The 20,359-nt window shown below is 48.2% G+C and overlaps 1 protein-coding gene across 4 annotated transcripts in view; it reads right to left on the bottom strand.

The window, feature by feature from the left end:
• LOC139263148 (intelectin-1-like) overlaps positions 1–20,359 on the bottom strand; it is an 88,483-nt gene that overhangs the window by 64,587 nt on the left and 3,537 nt on the right. The window contains exon 1 of one of the 4 annotated variants that reach the window (XM_070878775.1): positions 9,748–9,828. The exons of 2 other annotated variants lie outside the window; for them this stretch is intronic. The gene's annotated coding sequence lies outside the window, so the exon portion shown is untranslated. One more of the 4 variants, XM_070878776.1, reaches the window with a different exon arrangement.

Raw genomic sequence — 20,359 nt, 5'->3', positions numbered from 1 at the left:
CCTCCCTCACATTTCCAGCCTCCCGCTCTCCTCCCTTACATTCTCAGTCTCCCGCTGACCTCCCTCACATTCCCAGTCTCCCGCTGACCTCTCTCACATTCCCAGCCTCCGGCCGACCTCCCTCACATTGCGAGCCTCCCGCTAACCTCTCTCACATTCCCAGTCTCCCGCTGACCTCCCTCACATTCCCAGCCTCCCACTGACCTCTCTCACATTCCCAGCCTCCTGCTCTCCTCTCTCACATTCCCAGCCTCCCGCTAACCTCCCTCACATTCCCAGCATCCCGCTCTCTCTCACATTCCCAGCCTCCCGCTCTCCTCTCTCACATTCCCAGCCTCCCGCTGACCTCTCATCAGATTCTCAGTCCCATAGGATCAGGAGAAGGCCGTTCAGTCCTTTGGGCCTACGCCGACATTCACTTGGATCGTGGTTGAGTTGCACCTCAACTTTATTTTCCCGCCTGTGCTCCATATTCCTTTATAACCCTCGCTAACAAAAATCTATCTAACTTAGTCTTGAAAGGGCCATTTCTCATAGCACCACATTCTTGATTTCTACGAGCTTTTGTGTGACTATTTCATCCTAATTTGACTCCTGAATGGCCTATCACGAATTGTAAAGTTACCCCCCCCCCCCCACCTTGTTCTGGACTCCCCCACCAGAGCAAATAGTTTCTCTTTATCTACCCTATCAAATTATTTAATCATCGTTAATACCTCGATCACATCACCCCATCATTTCCTATATTCAAGGGATTACAGCTCAAATTTATAGAACATGTCCTCACAGTTTAATCGTTTTAGCCCTGGTATAATTCTGGTGAAACTGTGATGCCCCCACTCCAAGGGCAATATATCCTTCCGGGGGAGCGGTGCCCAGAACTGAACACACAACTGCAGATGGGGTCTGATGAAAGCTTTATGCAGCTGAAGTATAATTTCCTCTCCTTTAATGAAAGCTAACATACCATTAGTCTCTCTGATTGCTTCTCGTAACTATGCATTAGCTTTTAGTGATTTGTGTACATGGACACCTAAGTCGCTTGGCTCCTCCAGAGATTCTAGTCTCTCACACTTCAAAACAAAGGGTTTGACAAAAGATAAAGAAAACCAGTTACTTCCAATCTACAGAATGACTCTCCCAGCAACAGAAAATATCTTAGCTTGGAGCTTCCACCATGGGTGCAACCCAGAGGTTAGACCCAAAAATGCGCCCACTCCAGTGCCCATTCTGCCAATGTCAAATTACACTCAAAATTATTGAGAGTCTGATTAGAATACATGCAAATGTAAAATGGGCATAAATGAGTGAACACAACAAGGGCTCAACTCACACCATATAGTTCTTCTATCAGTATGAAAATTAACGTATTAAGTGATTTAACCATCATTCATGCACATCAGGCACAGCATGCTTAATAGCCTGTAATCGGGGAAGCTTTTGAACCATTAAGGTGACTTCACAGAATCATAGAATTATAGAAAGTTACAGCATGGAAGGAGGCCATTTTGGGCCCGTTGTGTTCCCGCCGGCCGACAAAGAGCTTTCCCGACTAATACCACTTTCCAGCTCTTGGTCTGTAACCCTGTAGGTTACGGCACTTCCAACTGCACAGCCAAGTACTTTTTAAAAATGGTGAGGGTTTCTGCCTCTACCACCCTTTCTGACAGTGAGTTCCATGACATACACCATAAAAATGTTTTCAAAGAAACAGAAAATGCAGAACATGTCGCAGAGAAGATAACTTTTTTTAAATGCACAAAAATTTGCAATAAAACTGAAAAATTACCCGCCTTACCTGCAAACCTGGTTGTAATTTCAAGAGAGCCCCTGGGCTCGTAATGGGGCTCTGTAACTGCGGACCAAATGTAACTGCAGGAAGCTTGTAATGGGGCTCTGTAACCTGGGGCAGGGCCAGGTTTACGGATTGAAATGCTTTTGGGCAGAGGGTTTGATAGACGGCGATAAAAGATTGAGGTGATTTGGGCATATTGCACTTACGATCGTAGTTCACTTATGCACAAAATTCTGCGACGGTTTAGTACCCCGGTTACCCATATCTCTGTGCGCAAGTACGAAGGAAATTCAAGGCCCTTCTTGTGACGGGAGTCAGACTGACCTTAACAATCACACGTGGTATGTTTTCCAGGGTTTGAACATTGAACTTGAAAACTGTCCCAGGGATTGATAAGACTGTAAGAGCACAATCCCAGTCTCAGTAACTGTCCCAGGAATTGATAAGACTGTAAGAGCACAATCCCAGTCTCAGTAACTGTCCCAGGGATTGATAAGAGAACCAACAGAGCTCACAGAAATTACATTGGACTGGAACATAAACCTTTTTGATAGTCTGGATAGTTTGGATCATGCACGCGGTAGGCCAATAGCCAATTTTCTAAGTATAATTACAGTGCAAAGTCTCTCATCAGCGGCTGCATTCGAAGAGAGGGCAACTTGGCCAGTTGCCAACCAAAGAGCCACAGACTGATTACTCGGCTAGACTTTTCACGAGGTGGCTAAGGCCTAAAAAAATGGGCCTTGTTCCAGTGATGTGGGATATATTTCCCGTGCTGACCAGTGGCACAAGGCCCATTTTTTTTTGTTGGATTTTCCACTTGGCCTTACCCCGTCGATGTCAAATGTGCGATCTGATTTTTCGGTGATCTCACGATCGCCCAAAGAAAATGCAAGTCAAAGAAGAAAAAAAAGCTTCCCTAGCAATGTCATTCTGTGCATGTGTAGCATTTTTTTTTCGGTCGATTTTCTTTGCCGCATTTTGAGAGGTCAGGGGTCATCAGACATGCTCAGAAGCACTGGGAGGGTCAGAGAGAGAGAGAGGGGAGAGAGGCTTTTTGGGTTGTATGGTTGCATTGTTGAAATTTAAACTTAAAACTGCAAAAATTAGACATCGTTCGATTTTTGTTCGAATTTTAAAAACTTTGAAATACTGAAAAGTACAGTGAAAATCTTTTTGGAAAGTTAAAAACTTGGAAATACTGAGAATTCCAGTTAAAAATTTCTCAGCAGCATTTAATTGTAGAAATAATGGAGGGATCAAGTGAAAGGCAAAGGGCCAAGCCCTTCAGCGAGGAGGCCAATGAGGCCCCTGTGAATATAGTTAGCACGAGGTGGGAGGATCTGACATGGGTGGGCATGTGAAAGCTCCACCCCGTGCATATAGGAGGATATGGGCAGAGATTGCCAACGTGGTCACATCGACATCGAATGAAGCACACACACCGGACCGGTGGGGTGTGAACACGGGGTGGGACAGGACCTGGAGGGAAACGTGGCCGCAGGTCGGGAGGGGGGAGTGTTTTTCAAAAGTTCAATAAATGTTCTTACTTAAATGTTCAATTGTTTTTTCATCTTATAACGTTTTGGGGATTTGAGGGAAGGGTGGGTTGGTGCGGGGGGTGGGCGGGGGGTTGGAGGGAGGGTGTTGTTCATTAGTTTTAAAACATTTTCAATCTTTGTTAATAAAAAAAAACTTTAATTCAACAACTTTTGTGCCTTCTCTCTTAGTTACATTAATTTTCAAATGTACACTTTTTCATCCATATTTGTTTGTTTATTCTGTTATTACACCAGTACTTTTATTATGCCAGTATTTTAAACTTTACTTAAACTAACTCAGCTGATAGGCCAGTGCAGGCAATACAACAAGGAAACCCCACGCAAATGTAACTTTTGATTAACCCGAACTGTAATTGAATATTTGAATATCCACAATTAATAGTTCATGCAAAGCGTTCATTAATGAGCTGCTGACACAAAAGCTTAGCGGCCGTGTAACTGCCACTGGCTACTGGTCTTCGGGAGAGGTGTGGTGGTACTGGTGCTAGATCACCAGGCTGATTAAGCTCCCCAATGTCCTCGCCCACGTCCTCTCCCACTTGTTCCTCCTCTTCATTCTCGCCGGCTGCCTCTTCTGTCTCATCTCCTTCTGGAGGTGGACCTGCAGCAAGATCTGGCATTATTTGTCCTCTCTTTATAGCTAGGTTATGCAGCATGCAACACACCACAATAAACTCTGCTACCTGATCAGGGTGGTACTGCAGGCTGCCTCCAGAATGATCCAGGCATCTGAAGCGCTGCTTTAGGACTCCAATTGTCTTTTCAACGATGCTGCAAGTCGCATTGTGACTTTCATTATACCGTTTCTGTGATTCAGTGACGGGATTACGCAGAGGGGTCATCAGCCAATTTGCAAGGCCATACCCTTTATCCTCCAGCATCCAACCGTGACCTTCTGGCTGATTGACAAACAGGTCAGAGATAGCACTTTCACGTAAGATGTGCGCATCATGGATGCTGCCAGGAAACGTAGCATTCACTGTTAAAATTGTTTGATTGTGGTCGGCAACAAGCTGCACATTTAGTGAGTGGATCCCCTTTCTATTACGAAACACCTATGCGTTCTTTAAGAGTGCTTTCAGGGCAATGTGCGTGCAGTCTATTACTCCCTGTACCTTGGGGAACTGTGAAATCCCTCTCGGTCTGTGCCTCCCTGGTCATTGGGAAGCTTATGAAGTCTATCCTGCAGCGTAAAGGGCTTCAGTCACCTGTTGAATGCAGCAGTGTGTAGCGTGCTGAGAGATACGGCAGATGTCGCCAGCTGAAGCCTGAAAAGATCCCGATGCGTAGAAGGATAGGGCAGCAGTAACCCTTCACCTCAATGGACAGTGCGGTTCTGATGGTGCTGGAAAGCTGCAGGTCACCCTTGACGATTTGACATATTGCATCGATGACCTCCTTCCGGAATCGCAGACTCCTAAGACAAGCATTTTCAGACAAGTTCAGGTAAGATTGCTTTTCCATGTAATTTCGTTGGCTGTACGGTCTCCTCCTCTGTCTTCGTCTCCGTCTACGCATTACCCTGCCACCTCTTTGATTGATCCTTTCTGTAACCAGTGTGTGAGCAGTTGCAATTAAAGGCAGGGAAAGCATAGGCCCCATCACTATCGATAATTACTTTCACTAATTTTAATAATCTCTCCACTCTATACTCTCTAATCACTGTACTCTGCATTCTCTGTACTCTCTACGCTGTATACCAGTCAGTTTGATAGGCACAAACTGTTATATATTCAACCAGCATTGTAACCCATGTATAATCTGACCTAAGTTGTACACTGTGAGAACAATGATTACTTGGTGGTGAACTTGTGGGAGACACTCCTAACCTGGACCTTCAGGTATAAAAGGGGAAGCTCCACCCACTTCCATCACTTGAGTGCGAAGGAATAAAGGACAGGTCACAGATTGACCTTCTCTCAAGCATTGGCCTCGTGTGCATTTATACTGTATAGTAAGGACATATCAATGGTGACGAGAAACTGGGATTTAAACCACCCGAGCATGGCCACTAGCAGAACAGACGAGAGGTATCGTGTTAAGGAATGGTTGGGACAGAGATTCCACCTTGTTAAAGCAGCACACAGTTCTCCAGGCAGACAAGGGTGATCGGGCATGCCCCAACATGTAGTCGAACCCAAAGGGGGAGTTTGACAGAGACAATGGCAAGCTGAACGGCGATTCATGCCATTGCAAGGGACAATGCGGCCAGTAATGGGGCCATCAACACCTGTTAATGGCGCACTCAAGGACAGTCACAGGGGCAGTCAGGGACGATCGACTGGCAAGGGACCTTTTGTACCCAACAACAGCTCATGTTGGAGGCATGGAGGCACACACTCAGCCGGAGTTTGCAGAGATGAGCAAAATACCTGCAGAAATTGCAGAAATGAACGCTGGGGGAAATCGCTGGAAGCTGAAGTTCAGCGAGTTCATGTGGAGCACGTACACAGTTTATACACTAGGACGCCACCGATAATGATGAATATGCTCCTCAATGGCATTCCAGTATCAATGGAGCTAGACACGGATTCCATCCAGTCCCTGATGGGTATCAAACAGTTCGAAAGGTTGTGGGCGTCCAAGGCCAGGAGGCCAAAATTATCGCCGATTGACGCACAGCTACAGGCATACGTAAAGGAGATCATTCCGGTGCTAGGCAGCGCCACGGAAGTCGTGACCCACAAAGATTCCGAGAACAGGTTGCCACTCTGGGTTGTCCCGGGGGATGGTCCCGCACTACTGGGGAGGAGTTGGCTTGCTGTCATGAACTGGAAATGGGGCAATGTCAATGCAATTTCCTCTGTGGAGCGAGTATCATGCTCACAGATCCTGGACAAATTTGACTCATTATTTCAACCCGGCATTGGCACTTTCATGGGGGCCAAGGTAGTGATTCACATGAACCCGGATGCAGGCCAGTACACCACAAGACCAGAGTGGTGCCGTATGTGATGCGAGAAAAGATAGAAGGTGAATTGGACCGCCTGCTGAGGGAAGGCATCATCTCGCTCGTCAAATTCAGTGACTGGGCGAGCCCGATTGTGCCGGTGCTCAAGGCGGATGGGTCAGTCAGGATATGTGGTGATTACAAGGTCACCATCAATCGGGTGTCACTCCAAGACCAGTACTCGCTACCGAGGGCGAGGAACCAGGAGAGGCATGAGTTCAGGGCCAGAAGAGGCGAGGGCCCAGGGGCAGCACTGTGATATGTGTGTGCACTAGGTCAGTGCAGCAGAGCTGGTCTCCAGTCATCTTGGTTAATCCTTGCCACTGGACCAAGACCCAGCTCTGTCAAGCCCGTGTGGTGGCTGGGGTGCAACGGCCAACACACGTTAAAAAAAATCTACGCACAGGCATCTTCCACCATTCAGAATGTAGTTCAGGATCCGGAATATCATTGAAACAACTGTGAATTCATCCATTTTCGGTGTGGAAGCAAGTCATCCTCGTTTTGAGGGACTGCCTATGATGATGATGTTTATGGGAGCTTGCTTGTGCGCAATTTAGCTGCCACATTTCCTGCATGCCAACAGTGACTACACCAATAAAGTATTTCATTGGCTGTAAAACGCTTTGGATGTCCTGAGGTTGTGAAAGGTGCTATACAAATGCAAGATTCTCTTTCTCATTCTTTTACCACATTGTGTGAGATCAGCTGACTGAGCACAGGCTGAGGAGGAACATGCCATGGGCTAGACTTTCGGCACATCATTGTCCATTTAGTGTCCATTTAGTGCCCATTTATCGCACATTTAGCACACATTTAGTGCCCATTTAAGCACTGAGATGCAGGCTATCACGCATTTTTGCTAAAAAAGTGAAAACTAGCGCCCGATTATCGCCCATTTATCGCTGGCCGAAAAAGTCGCTGAAAAAAAGCTGCACTCACCTGACCTTAAGTCGGCAGTACTCGGCAGTACTCGGCACTACGGACTCCATTTTGAGAGTCGGAGGTTCCGTACTGAAAGGCTGCTTCAAGTGCTTATGAGGAGAATCAATTTGTTTAAGGCCCTTTTTGACTTTTGCCACTCATCTAATCACATTTGTATCAATTGAGGACAAATTAAGCGCATTTATAGCGATTTATAGTGATGGGGCCTGTAATTTCTCAACCAGTATTGGTCACTAATCACATGTTGCAGTGTAGAGATGGGAGAAGGTATATTGAAGAGCATTATGAGATGGCACACTGCGGAGGAGGAGATGTTACATCCAATGCACTTACAGGGGAAAGCGATCATACCTGAACTTGTCCAATAACATGTGCGTTAGGAGGCTGCACTTCAGAAAGTAGATCATCAGTGAGATATGACAGCTAATTAATGGAGATTTGCAGCCTACCAGCACCATCAGGACTGCACTGTCCGTTGAGGTTAAGGTTACTACGGCACTTTCCTTCTATGCATCGGGCTCCTTTCAGGCCACAGTTGGCGACATTTGCAGTATCGCAGCACGCCACACATTGCTCCATTTGACAGGTGACTAAAGCCCTTTATGCACACAGGATGGACTTCATGCACAGACGGAGAGGGCTTTGGATTTCTCGTAAATCGCAAACTTCCCCAAGGTGCAGGGAGCAATTGATTGTATGCACATCGCCCTGCGAGCATCTTTACAGGATGCAGAGGTGTTTCGGAACCGAAAGGGATTCCGCTCCCTGAATGTGCAGCTCGTTGTCGACCACAAGTAAATAATCATGGCAGTGAATGCTAATTTTCCGGGCAGCATCCATGATGCGCACATCTTGCATGAGAGCACTGTCTCTGACCTGTTTAACAATCAGCCACAAGGTCACGGTTGGATGCTGGGGGATAAAGGATCATCATCATCATCATAGGCAGTCCCTCGAAATGAGGATGACTTGCTTCCATGCCAAAAAAGGATGAGTTCACAGGTGTTTCAATGAAGGACCTAATATTCCAGTCCTCAACTACATATTGAAAGGTGGAAGATGCCTGTGCGTGGATTATTTTTAACGTGTGGTGGCCGTTGTACTCCAGCCACCACATGGGCTTGACAGAGCTAGGTCTTGGTCCAGTGGCAAGGATTAACCAAGGTGACTGGAGACCAGCTTTGCTGCACGGACCTAGTGCACACACATATCACAGTGCTGCCCCTGGGCCCTCGCCTCTTCTGTCCCTGAACTCATGCCTCTCCTGGGCTCCGATCCCGTCCATATACAATCTCTCGTCATTCCTTCGCCCCGACCTCGCCGCTCCTGCTGTACCTGCCCATGTTCCAATCAGCGACCTGGACCTTGATGATGTCCCTCTTCACTGCCGTCGCCCTCCTGCACCAGCTCGCGTTGTACCTTGGGTATGCCGCTACACTGCCCATGGCCGTCGCTCGTTGCTCCTTTTATGGCCCCGACCTGCCGCTGATGGTCTCGCGCAGGTCAGGGTCGCTGGGGGATAAAGGATATGGCCTTGACAGCTGAATCATGACCCCGCTGCGTAAGCCCTAGACGGAAGCCGCGAAGCGTTACAATGAAAGCCATATAGCCACATGCAGTATCGTCAAAAAGACAATTGGAGTGTTTAAACAGCACTTCAGATGCCTGGGCCACTCGGGAGGCAACCTACAATACCACCCCGAGCAGGTCACTGAGTTTATTGTGGTGTGCTGCATGTTGCATTCCCTAGCTATGAGGAGAGGACAACAATTACCAGATGGGACCGCCGGTCCATCTCAGGAGAGAGGGGAGGCGGAAGAGAAAGATGAGGAGGAGGATGACGAGGACCTCGGGTAGGACAATCAGTCTGGCGATGAACCCATGCCCCCATGCCACCCACTCCACAAGACTGGAAAAGCCCCGTGGTAGTTACGTAGCTGCAAAACTCTTGCGTCAGCAGCTCAGAAATGAACATTTTGAGTGAACTTACGTTGGTGACAGTTACACTTCCGTTACGTTTCATCCTGGTCTGGCCTGGCCATGACCATTGTTTCCAAACATTGTATTGATGGTTTACCTTAGATTATTGGAAGACACTTCAGGACAATTGCAAGGTTAAATAAAAATATTTAATAGTTAAACACAAATCTGAAAATTTTTACAACAAACATATATAACCGACCCCCGCCACCCCCCCGCCACCCCGCACCGCAGAGTGAGCACCCACTCGGCTCAGCAAGCAGAATTGAGAGCCGTTATTCTCACCGCCCACTATACAGCATCTGAAGCAACAAACATTTGGTCAGACAGCAGCTATGTATGCAATGCAGTTATGGCCTTGCCCCAAACTAAGAAACTGCGGACTATTCCTCAGATGGTAAAATTCTATTACATTCTGGTCTCCTCCGTAAACTTTGGGAAGTGCTCCAGAAACGACTCGCCCCTTGTCACATCGGTAAAGTGTGTGCTCACCAGAGAGATTCCTCATCCCATACCTAGGGCAATAATGCAGCCGATCAGTTGGCTAAAGAATCCACAATAACCGGATTAGACGTACCAGGCTGGGTTTTTGAAACTCCTCAGGAACCTGCAGTAGCGGCTGCCACTAAAACACAAGCCATCGACTTGCATCAACTCCAGTCCGAGTACGACCCCTATGCACAAGTCATGGAATGGCATAACCAAGGCTGTCCGCTACCACAACCCACCTCATGGGCAGACTCCACTGAGCTCCAAAGTTACCATCAGATGAGTGATTCCCTGCTTATGTTTAAAAATAAACTGCATTACCTTGTGGGATGTGTTCCTCCGCAACTTAAAGATGATATGTTAAGTTTGTTTCATTCCCACCCTACTGCAGGACATTATTCCGCCCCGACCACAATACAAAAATTAAATCAAGTCTGTTGGTGGCCTGGGTTGGAATATGATGTCACAGAATATGTTAATAGATACTTACCATGTTTGCAGACAAACCCTTCTGCCTGCTCTAATCGAGCTCTACTCAGACCCCAACCCGCTCCTGAAGGTCCATGGACACACCTACAAATTGATTTTATTGGACCTTTTAACAAATTCCAGGGTAATTATGAACACGCTCTGGTAGTAATTGATCAGTTCACAAAATGAATCGAAGCCTTTCCGACGAAGGATAATAAGGCACATATGGCCGCGTGAATCCTTTTGAGTGAGGTGTTCTGTAGGTGGGGAATAGCAATACAGGTCGATAGCGATCAGGGTCCACATTTTACCGGAGCAGGTTTTACTATTCTGCAGGACATGCTCCAAATAAGGCACAAGTTGCATATTGCACATCATCCACAATCATCAGAAAGTGTAGCAAGGGGTAATCGGACATTGAAAACAATGTTAGGTAAATGATGTATAGAACACCCCGCTCAATGGGCTAACATGATGCCTTTATGTTTAATGGCAATACGCTCTACCCCTCATGTGACGACAAAGGTAAGTCCATATGAGGCTAGGACTGGGAGACAAATGCCAATACCAGAACACATAACCCTGGGGGATAACACACCACTCAAATTACAGCCTTGTAGACAGAAATGATTGCAGACACTGATAGACCATGTGGACACAGTAAACAGACTGGTTGCCCAGACATTGGAAAGTCACGAAACTAAATTAAATACAACTTTAACAAAAGGGTAAGACCATTCGAATATGATGTCGGGGATAAAGTGATGGTACAGAATTTTGCCCCAAAGAAACATTCTTTTGATTAAACTGGATGGGTTCACATCAAATAATTGGTAAATTAAACCCCGCTGTGTACCGATTGAATGTTCCGTATGGCCCAAAGGGAGAACCAAAACTGAAATGGTTCCAAATCAATCAGATGTAAAATGTTAAGAATTAAAAGATATTATGTTTGATTTTCTTGCTGGTGAATTGATACTCAGAAATGTGGGAAAGACAATGAATGAAGAGCAGGACTGCAGAACAGTCTCAGACGATAAATGTACTCAACTCCTTTTTTTTGGAGCAGAACCACTGGTTCTTGGTGGACATAAAAAAACAAAGATTTATAATGAACCCTATTGATGGCATTTCCCACTGTGGATGAAGAAGGGTAATAATGTAACAACGGAATCTATTGCAGGTTGAGGGGCTATGACGGAATGTGTCGATCAGTGGGAAATAAAAGGAATCGGAGAATGTTTGACATGTCCGTTAAGAGATAGGGAAGGCCCAAAGTTATGGAGATTTCTGAAAAAGAGTGGGGGGTTGTGGGGAGACAAAAAATAACAAAGCAAGGCCCGATAGCATCAGAAAGTAAAGTATACATCCAATTGTGTTGGCCTAGATGGTGGAAAAAACTGAAGGGCAGTATTCATGCATTGGGACACATGTTAAACCTACCCACCGGGAAAATGAAGCTCTCATGCGTACCTTTAAGATTTGGGGAGAATATACCTACCCCAAACCTGAGGGAAGTGGGATAGGTGGACAGGTGGTGAAATTTGAGGATGCCGTAGAAGGATGTTATAATGATAAAGGGGAATTCCGTCGCATTAGGTTTGAATCGTGTAAAACATTTCATGACTCAGATCAGGGTCAGGGATGCGCAACTGTGTAAAATTAGAAGTATGATTAAAGCATATCCAGTCAAGCACGAATGCCACAAGGTAGGGAACCAAAAATCATTCGGGTTTGTACAAATTCCTAGTTTAATGAACCAAACTAGACCCAACCCCCTGTTTAGAATAGAGAACACAGGGGTGGCAAAAACAAACCGTTAGCCGATTCCGAACGGCCCCACTATGGTTAATTCAGTTAGAAGAATTAACATGGATTACACCAGACCTTGAAGGATGTAGTATAAATGAGCACACTCTCATTTGTCCTTATGATTTATATGAACACTCAAAAAAAACATATGGTTTTGAGTGGAATCAGGAAGGTCTAAATTATCATCATCATCATAGGCAGTCCCTTGGAATCGAGGAAGACCTGCTTCCACTCTTAGAATGAGTCCTTAGTTGGCTGTACAGTCCTTGCCACAGATAGGACAGACAGTCGTTGAGGGTAAGGGAGGGTGGGACAGGTTTACTGCATGTTCTTTCCGCTGCCTGCGCTTGTTTTCTGCATGCACTCGGCAATGAGACTCGACGTGCTCAGTGCCCTCCCGGATGCACTTCCTCCACTTAGGGTGGTCTTTGGCCAGGGACTCCAAGCTGCCGGTGGGGATGTTGCACTTTATTAGGGAGGCTTTGAGGGTGTCCTTGTAACGTTTCCTCTGTCACCTTTGGCTCGTTTGTCATGAACGAGTTTCAAGTAGAGCGCTTGTTTTGGGAGTCTCGTGTCTGGCATGTGGACAATGTGGCCTGCCCAGTGGAGCTGATCAAGTGTGGTCAGTGCTTCAATGCTGGGGATGTTAGCCTGGTCGAGGACGCTAATTTTACTATGGAAGTGACAGGACCATCAGATGTGAGAACTAGGACTGCTTATGTATGGGGGGAAAATATTGTTTCACCATCCTAGAAGATCATTATCATTATGGATTCTCTAAGTGCTCGATTAGTCCTGGTACCTAATGTCTGATGCCTACAAAAACTACCATTTTTGGGGGAAGAACTCTTCTTGTAGTGGCCGCACCTGAACAACAAGTATTGCAGGTGGAGGATAGTTTATACATTAACTGTCATGTATTTAACTGTCATTGTAACCCATGCATAAGCTGACCTAAGTTGTACACCGTGAGAACATTGACCACTAGGTGGTGAACTTGTGGGAGACACTTCTAACCTGGAATTTCAGGTATAAAAGGGGAAGCTCCGCCCACCTTCATCACTTCAGTGCTGGCGAATAAAGGTTACTGGTCACAGAGTGATCTCTCAAGTATGGGCCTCGTGTGCATTTATATTGTTTAGTAAGGACATATTTTTGGCGATGACAAACTGGGATTTAAACCACGCGAGCATGACCACTAACAGAACAGACGAGAGGTACTGTGTAGGTGATGATTGGGACAATTTTATTGAGAGACTTCAGCAAAGTTTCGTCACTAAGGAATGGCTGGGACAGGATTCGGCCGTCAAATGCAGGGCTCATCTCCTGACGGATGTGGATCCAGGACGTACTCCCTGATGAAGGACCTTCTAGCGCCAGAGAAGCCGGCGGACAAGACTTTTGAAGAGCTCAGTAAGTTGATCGGGGAACACTTTAAACAGGCGAGCAGCATGCACATGGCGAGATGGTTTTACACGCACCGGCGGCGAGAAGGGCAAAGCATTCCAGACTTCGTGGCAGATCTCTGGCTACTGGCGAGCCTATGTAAGTTCCCAGATGCATGAAGAGCGGAGATGCTGTGAGACTTTTTTATTGAGAGCATCGGGCGCGCTGGGGTTTTCAGGAAACTGATTGAGACCAAAGGCGTGACCCTGGAAACGGGGCCTTTGATGGCCCAGACATTAATCTCAGGGGAGGAAGAGACCAGAATGATGTTTGTCAAAAATCTTGGTTTAAATGCAGAAAATGGACAGGGAGTCAACATTGTTAACATCGCCCACAGTTCTCCAGGCAGCCAGGGGCAATCGGACATGCCCGAGCAAGTAGTCGAGCCCAAAGGGGGAATTCAACAGAGACAGTGGCTAGCTAAACGGCGATTCATGCCATCGCAAGAGACAATGTGGCCAGTAATGGGGCCATCAACACCTGTTAATCATGCACTTAAGAACAGTTACGGAGACAGTCAGAGACGATTGACTGGTAATGGACCTTTTGTTTCCAACAACAGCTCATGTTGGAGGTTTGGAAGCGTACACACAGCCAGAGCTTGAAGGTATCAGCAATATACCTGCAGAAACTGCAATGTCAGCGATCACTTGGCGCGTATGTGCAGGAAGCCTGCAGCCAGGTTGATATACGAAGAGGACGGGGACTATGTAATTCCTACGAGGCCAAATGGACACTGGGGGAAATCGCTGGAAGCTGAAGTTCAGTGAGTTCATGTGGAGCACATGTACAGTTCATACACCAGGACGCCACCGATAATGATGAAAGTGCTCCTCAATGGCATCCCAGTATCAATGGAGCTAGATACAGGGGCCAGCCAGTCCCTGATGAGTATCAAACAGTTCAACAAGTTGTGGGCCTCCAAGGCTAGGAGGCCAAAATTATTGCCAATTGACTCACAGCTAAGGACATATACAAAGGAGATCATTCCGGTGCTAGGCAGCGCCACAGTAGTCGTGACCCACAAAGATTCGAAGAATAGGTTGCCACTCTGGATTGTCACGGGGAATGGTCCCGCACTGCTGGGGAGGAGTTGGCTGGCTGTCAGAACTGGAAATAGGGCGATGTCAATGCAATTTCTTCTGTGGAGCGAATATCTTGCTCACAGGTCCTGGACAAATTTGACTCACTATTTCAACCCGGCATTGGCACATTCATGGGGACCAAAGTAGTGATTCACATAAACCCGGACACCAGGCCAGTACACCACAAGGCCAGAGCGGTGTCGTACGTGGTGCGGGAAAAGATAGAAGGCGAATTGGACCGCCTGCTGAGGGAAGCCATCATCTCGCCAGTCGAATTCAGTGACTGGGCGAGCCCAATCATGCCGGTGCTCAAGGCGGATGGGTCGGTCAGGATATGTGGTGATTACAAGGCCAGTATCAATCGGGTATCACCCCAAGACCAGTACCCGCTACCGAGAGTGGAGGACCTCTTTGCGATGCTATCCGGTGGCAAAGATTTTTCAAAATTGGACCTGACCTCAGCTTACATGACCCAGGAGCTGGCAAGTGAGTCGAAGAAGCTGACCACCATCATGACACACAAGGGGTTGTTTGAGTACCGTTTGGGATTCGCTCTGCTGCCGCGATCTTTCAATTAAATATGGAACGACTCCTCAAGTCGATTCCAAGGAGAGTGTTTTTCAAGACGATATCCTCATCACGGGTTGTGATACTGAAGAACACCTCCGCAACCTGGAGGAGGTGCTTCGCAGACTGAACCAGGTAGGTCTGTGACTGAAAAAGGTGAAGTGCGTCTTCCCAGCTCCAGAGGTAGAATTCCTGGGATGAGGTTAGCAGCAGATGGGATCAGACCCACTGCGTCCAAAACAGCAGCGATCCAGAGAGCACCCAGAGTCCGTAACACGACGGAGCTGCGTTCGTTCCTGGGGCTCCTGAAATATTTTGGTAACTTTCTTCCCAAATTGAGCACGCTGTTAGAACCGCTACATGTGCTCCTACGCAAAGGTCGCTAATGGGTCTGGGGGGACAGCCAGGAATCTGCTTTTGATAGAGCACAAAATTTGTTATGTTCCAACAATCTGTTAACACTATATGACCCATGTAAGAAACTCGTTTTAACGTGCGACGTGTCATCCTATGGGGTCGGGTGTGTGTTGCAGCATGTTAATGCCAAGGGTCAGTTAAAGCCAGTAACATATGCCTCCAGAAGTATGTCCCAGGCAGAACTGGGCTACGGGATGGTAGAAAAGGAAGCGCTAGCATGTGTATATGCTGTAAAAAAAATGCACCAGTAACTGTTTGGCAGGAAATTTGAGCTGGAGACAGATCACAAACCCCGAACGTCCCTTTTGGCCGACAACAAGGTCATGAATGCAAATTCATTGGCCCGCATACAGAGGTGGGCACTCACGTTAGCCACGTATGACTATACAATTCGGCACAGACCATGGCTTGGCGGGCCAGGACTAGGGGCTAAGGGGGGGCTTCCCTGGGCGCATTGACCAGCTGGGCACACGTGTTGCACCTGCGAACACAAAGTTCCAGGTCTGCATCTATCCCTGGCCACCAAACGTGTGACCTGGCAATTGCCTTCATCATGACAATGCCCAGGTGCTCGTTGTGGAGTTCTCTGATGAACCTCTCTGCCCATCTGGGGCATGACTACTCGGTTTCCCCATAGTAGGCAATCTGCGCTGATGCACTCAGCAGGCTCCCACTAGCCACCACTGAGGGGGCAACTGAGCATGATGCTGAGATGGTCATGGCTGTTGAAGCTTTCGACAGCGAAGGCTCACCTGTGACAACCCGGCAGATTAAAGTCTGGACAAATAAAGACCTGCTACTGTCTTTAATCAAGAAATGTGTCCTGAATGGGGACTGGGCAGCCACGTGCGGGGCATGCCCTGAGGAATTCAAACCATTTCACAGGCGCAAGGATGAACTCTCAATTCAGGCTGATTGCCTACTATGGGGAAACCGAGTAGTCATGCCCCAGATGGGCAGAGAGGTTCATCAGAGAACTCCACAACGAGCACCTGGGCATTGTCATGATGAAGGCAATTGCCAGGTCACACGTTTGGTGGCCAGGGATAGATGCAGACCTGGAACTTTGTGTTTGCAGGTGCAACACGTGTGCCCAGCTGGTCAATGCGCCCAGGGAAGCCCCCCCTTAGCCCCTAGTCCTGGCCAGCCAAGCCATGGTCATGCATCCATGTGGACTACGCAGGTCTTTTCATGGGAAAAATGTTTTTGGTTTTAGTAGACACCTACTCCAAATGGATCGAATGTGACATTCTCAATTCAAGCACATCCTCTGCCATGGTAGAAAGTTTCGGGAAATGTTCGCCGCCTATAGTCTACCGGACGTCTTGGTTAGCGACAATGGCCCGTGCTTTTTCAGGACTTCATGGCAGGAAATGGTATCAACCATGTCAGAATGGCACCGTTCAAGCCGGCCTCAAACGGCCAGGCGGAATGAGCAGTGCAGATAATCAAAAAGGGGATGCTCAGAATCCAAGGGGCTTCCCTGCAAAGCCGCTTATCACGTCTCCTGTTGGCCAATAAATCCAGACTACACTAGCTCACAGGGGTCCCACCCGCAGAGCTGCCAATGAAAAGGATGCTCAAAACCAGTTTATCCCTTGTACACCCCACCATGAAAGAAATTGTTGAGAGCAGGCGCCAGTCACAATGGCCCCAAGTTTCGCCATGATTTGCTCCTGATTTTTAGGAGCAACTGGTGTAGAACAGAGTATCTTAGAAATTGGAATTCTCGCCATTTAGTTTGCTCCAGTTCTAGTCAGTTAGAACAGTTTCACTTTGGAACAGAATTTTTTTTTCAAAAGGAGGCGTGTCCGGCCACTTACGCCTGTTTTCAAAGTTTCGTCAGTGAAAACTTACTCCAAACTAACTTAGAATGGAGTAAGTGAAGATTTTTGTACGCTCGAAAAAACCTTGTCTACACTTGAGAAAATCAGGCGTAGGTTACAAATCAGGCGTCGGGAATGGGAGGGGGAGGGGGTTTAAAGGGAAGTTTACAAACATTAAACACTTCAGTTTTACAAATAAAGAGCCATCATCAATAATAAATGATAAATACATCAATAAATCAACCAATAAATCAATCAAAAAAAATTAATAAGAAATAATTTTTTTTTTAAATCAATAAAAAAAACATTTTCTACTGACCGACTGCAGCACCGGGAGCCCTCCAACAGTGTGCTGGGATGCCCCCGCCTCTCTCCCCAGTGTGTCTCTGTCAGTGTCTCTATCTCTCTGTCTGTCTGTCTGTGTGTGTCTTTCATTTTCTGTCTGTCAGTGCCTGTGTTTCTGACAGCGAGGGAAGGGGGAGGAGGGGGGTAGAGGGAGAGAGAGGGGGGAGCAGAGGGAGGGAAGGTGGAGGGATGGGGGAGAAGGGGGAGAAGGGGAGGGGGAGAAGGTGGAGGGGGAGAAGGGGGAGGGGGAGGGGGGAGAAGGGGGAGGGGGAGGAGGAAAAGGGGGGGAAGAAAAAGGGGGGGAAGGAGAAGGGGGGGAAAGGAGAGGGGGGAAAGGAGATGAGGGGCGGGGGGGAAATAAAAAGGGGGAGGGAGGCTGAATGGGCCGGGCCCGAGACTTTGGGCAGGGCCCAAGATTTCAGGCAGGGTCCGTCCCCAGCACCAGATTTACAGGTAGGTGGCGTTGGGTCGGGTCGGGATCGCGGGTCGTGTCAGGGGGAGCGCGGGTCGGGGTCGGGAGCGCTGGTCAGGGTCGGGGGGGTGGTGGGAGGGAGTTCGGTTCGGTTCGGGTCGGGGGGAGGGAGAGAGATGGAGGTCAGGTCGGGGGGAGGGAGGTCAGGTCGGGTCCAGTCGGGGGGGGCGGGGGGGCGGTGTGGAAGCGGGAGTCGGGTCGGTGTCGGTGTCAGGTCCGGTCTGGAGGTGGGGGGAAAGCGGGAGTCAGGTCGGTGTCGGTGTCGGGTCCGGTCCGGAGGCGGGGGGCGGGGTGGGGGGGAAGCGGGAGTTGGGTCGGGTCCAGTCCAGGGGGTCGGGTCCGGTCCGGTCCGGGGGCGGGGGGTGCGGGCGGAAGCGGGAGTCGGATCGGATCCAGTCCAGGGGGTCGTGTCGGGTCCGGTCCGGGGACGGGGCGGGGGGGGAAGCAGGAGTCGGGTCGGTGTCGGGGTCGGGTCCGGTCCAGGGGCGGCGGCGGCGGGGGAGAAGCGGGAGTCGGGTCGGTGTCGGGTCCGGTCCGGAGGCGTGGGGCGGGAAGCGGGAGTCGAGTCGGGTCGGGAGGAAGCAGGAGCTGGCCATGGGAGGAGCCTTATTCACACAGCCCCAGTGAGGCCATTGGGCCAGGGCTAGGGTCTGCGTGCTTCGGCCCCTCCCACACAGTTTTAAGCGCCTGGAGCTACTGCACATGCGCGCCCACTGTAGCGCGCATGTGCAGAGGTCCCGGTACTGTTTTCAGCGCAGGGACCTGGCTCCGCCCCCTACAGCTCGTGCTGTGCTGCGCCGAGCTGCAAACGACCTGCAGGGAGCTGGAGAATCTGGAAATTATTTTTAGGCGCACTTTGTGGCGCCAAAAACGGGCGTCCGGGTCGGGACTGCGCCGTTCTAGGCGCGACTCGAAACTTGGGCCCAAAGTGACGACCATGACAGGAATGCGAGGGCGCGATGTATTGATGTCAATGACCCTGTCTTTGTCCTCAACTACGCTGCAGGGCCTAAATGGCTAGCAGGCACTGTGATTGCCAAAGAGGGGAATAGGATTCTGGTAGTTAAACTTACCAATGGACAAATCTGCCGCAAACACGTGGATCAAACAAAAAGGAGGTTCAGCAACCCCGTAGAAGAAGCAAAGGAGGAACACGATGTAGAGTTCACTCCTCCACAGGTGACCGAACACCGGAACCAAGCGGAGGAGAGCCCAGTCACTGTGGGCAGTCCGGACAGGCCTGAGGCACCACAAACAGCAGACACTCATTCCAGCGTCCAACAACCGGAGCCCCAACTCAGGCGCTCTACAAGGAAGTGTAAACCACCAGAGAGACTTAACCTGTGATCCCAATAAGACTTTGTCGGGGGAAGGTGATGTCATGTATTTAACTGTCATTGTAACCCATGCATAAACTGACCTAAGTTGTACACTGTGAGAAAATTGATCACTAGGTGGTGAACTTGTGGGAGGCACTCCTAATCTGGACTTTCAGGTATAAAAGGGGAAGCTCCATCCACCTTCATCACTTCAGTGCTGGCTAATCAAGGTTACTGGTCACAGAGTGACCTTCTCTCAAGTATGGGCCTCGTGAGCATTTATACTCTATAGTAAGGACATATTATTAACCTAGAGGATTACATTACTAAATTTGGATATGATATCCTGGAATTGCCTGAATATTTAACGGCCTTTAATGATTCAAATAAACAATTCCCAACGTCATTACTATAGATTGGAACAAAGAGATGAAGCCATAGCTAAAGAGATCCCAGGGATAGGAGTTACAACACATTGGTGGGATATAGGGATTAATATAGATATTCCTCCCTGGATTAGAATAATTTCACATTTATTGGTAATAGTTCAACTCACAGTGTTAATATGTTTAATTGTGTATACCTGCTATTTAAAGCACCTAATACGCCTGACACAAACACGATTTAATGTTATAACTGCACAAAGTCTATTAGACAAGAGTAAAAATGAAAACTTTAGATATTCAAGACTTTAAGGGGAAATTCAGACAGATGGTCACCAGAGTGGGTACTGAAGGTAGTGGACTGATCCGACACATAAAATGGTCCAGATTAAAAAGGCTTATCAGTATCAGGAGGTTGTGAGGAGTCGGAAGTTCCTCCACCTCAAGGTAGGGACTGTAAGATATCGCCTATTGACAGGTATTAGAAGTTAGAAT

Source organism: Pristiophorus japonicus, chromosome 4, assembly GCF_044704955.1.
Source record: "Pristiophorus japonicus isolate sPriJap1 chromosome 4, sPriJap1.hap1, whole genome shotgun sequence".
Lineage (NCBI taxonomy): Eukaryota > Metazoa > Chordata > Chondrichthyes > Pristiophoridae > Pristiophorus > Pristiophorus japonicus.
This window is presented reverse-complemented; position numbering and strand designations above follow the sequence as displayed.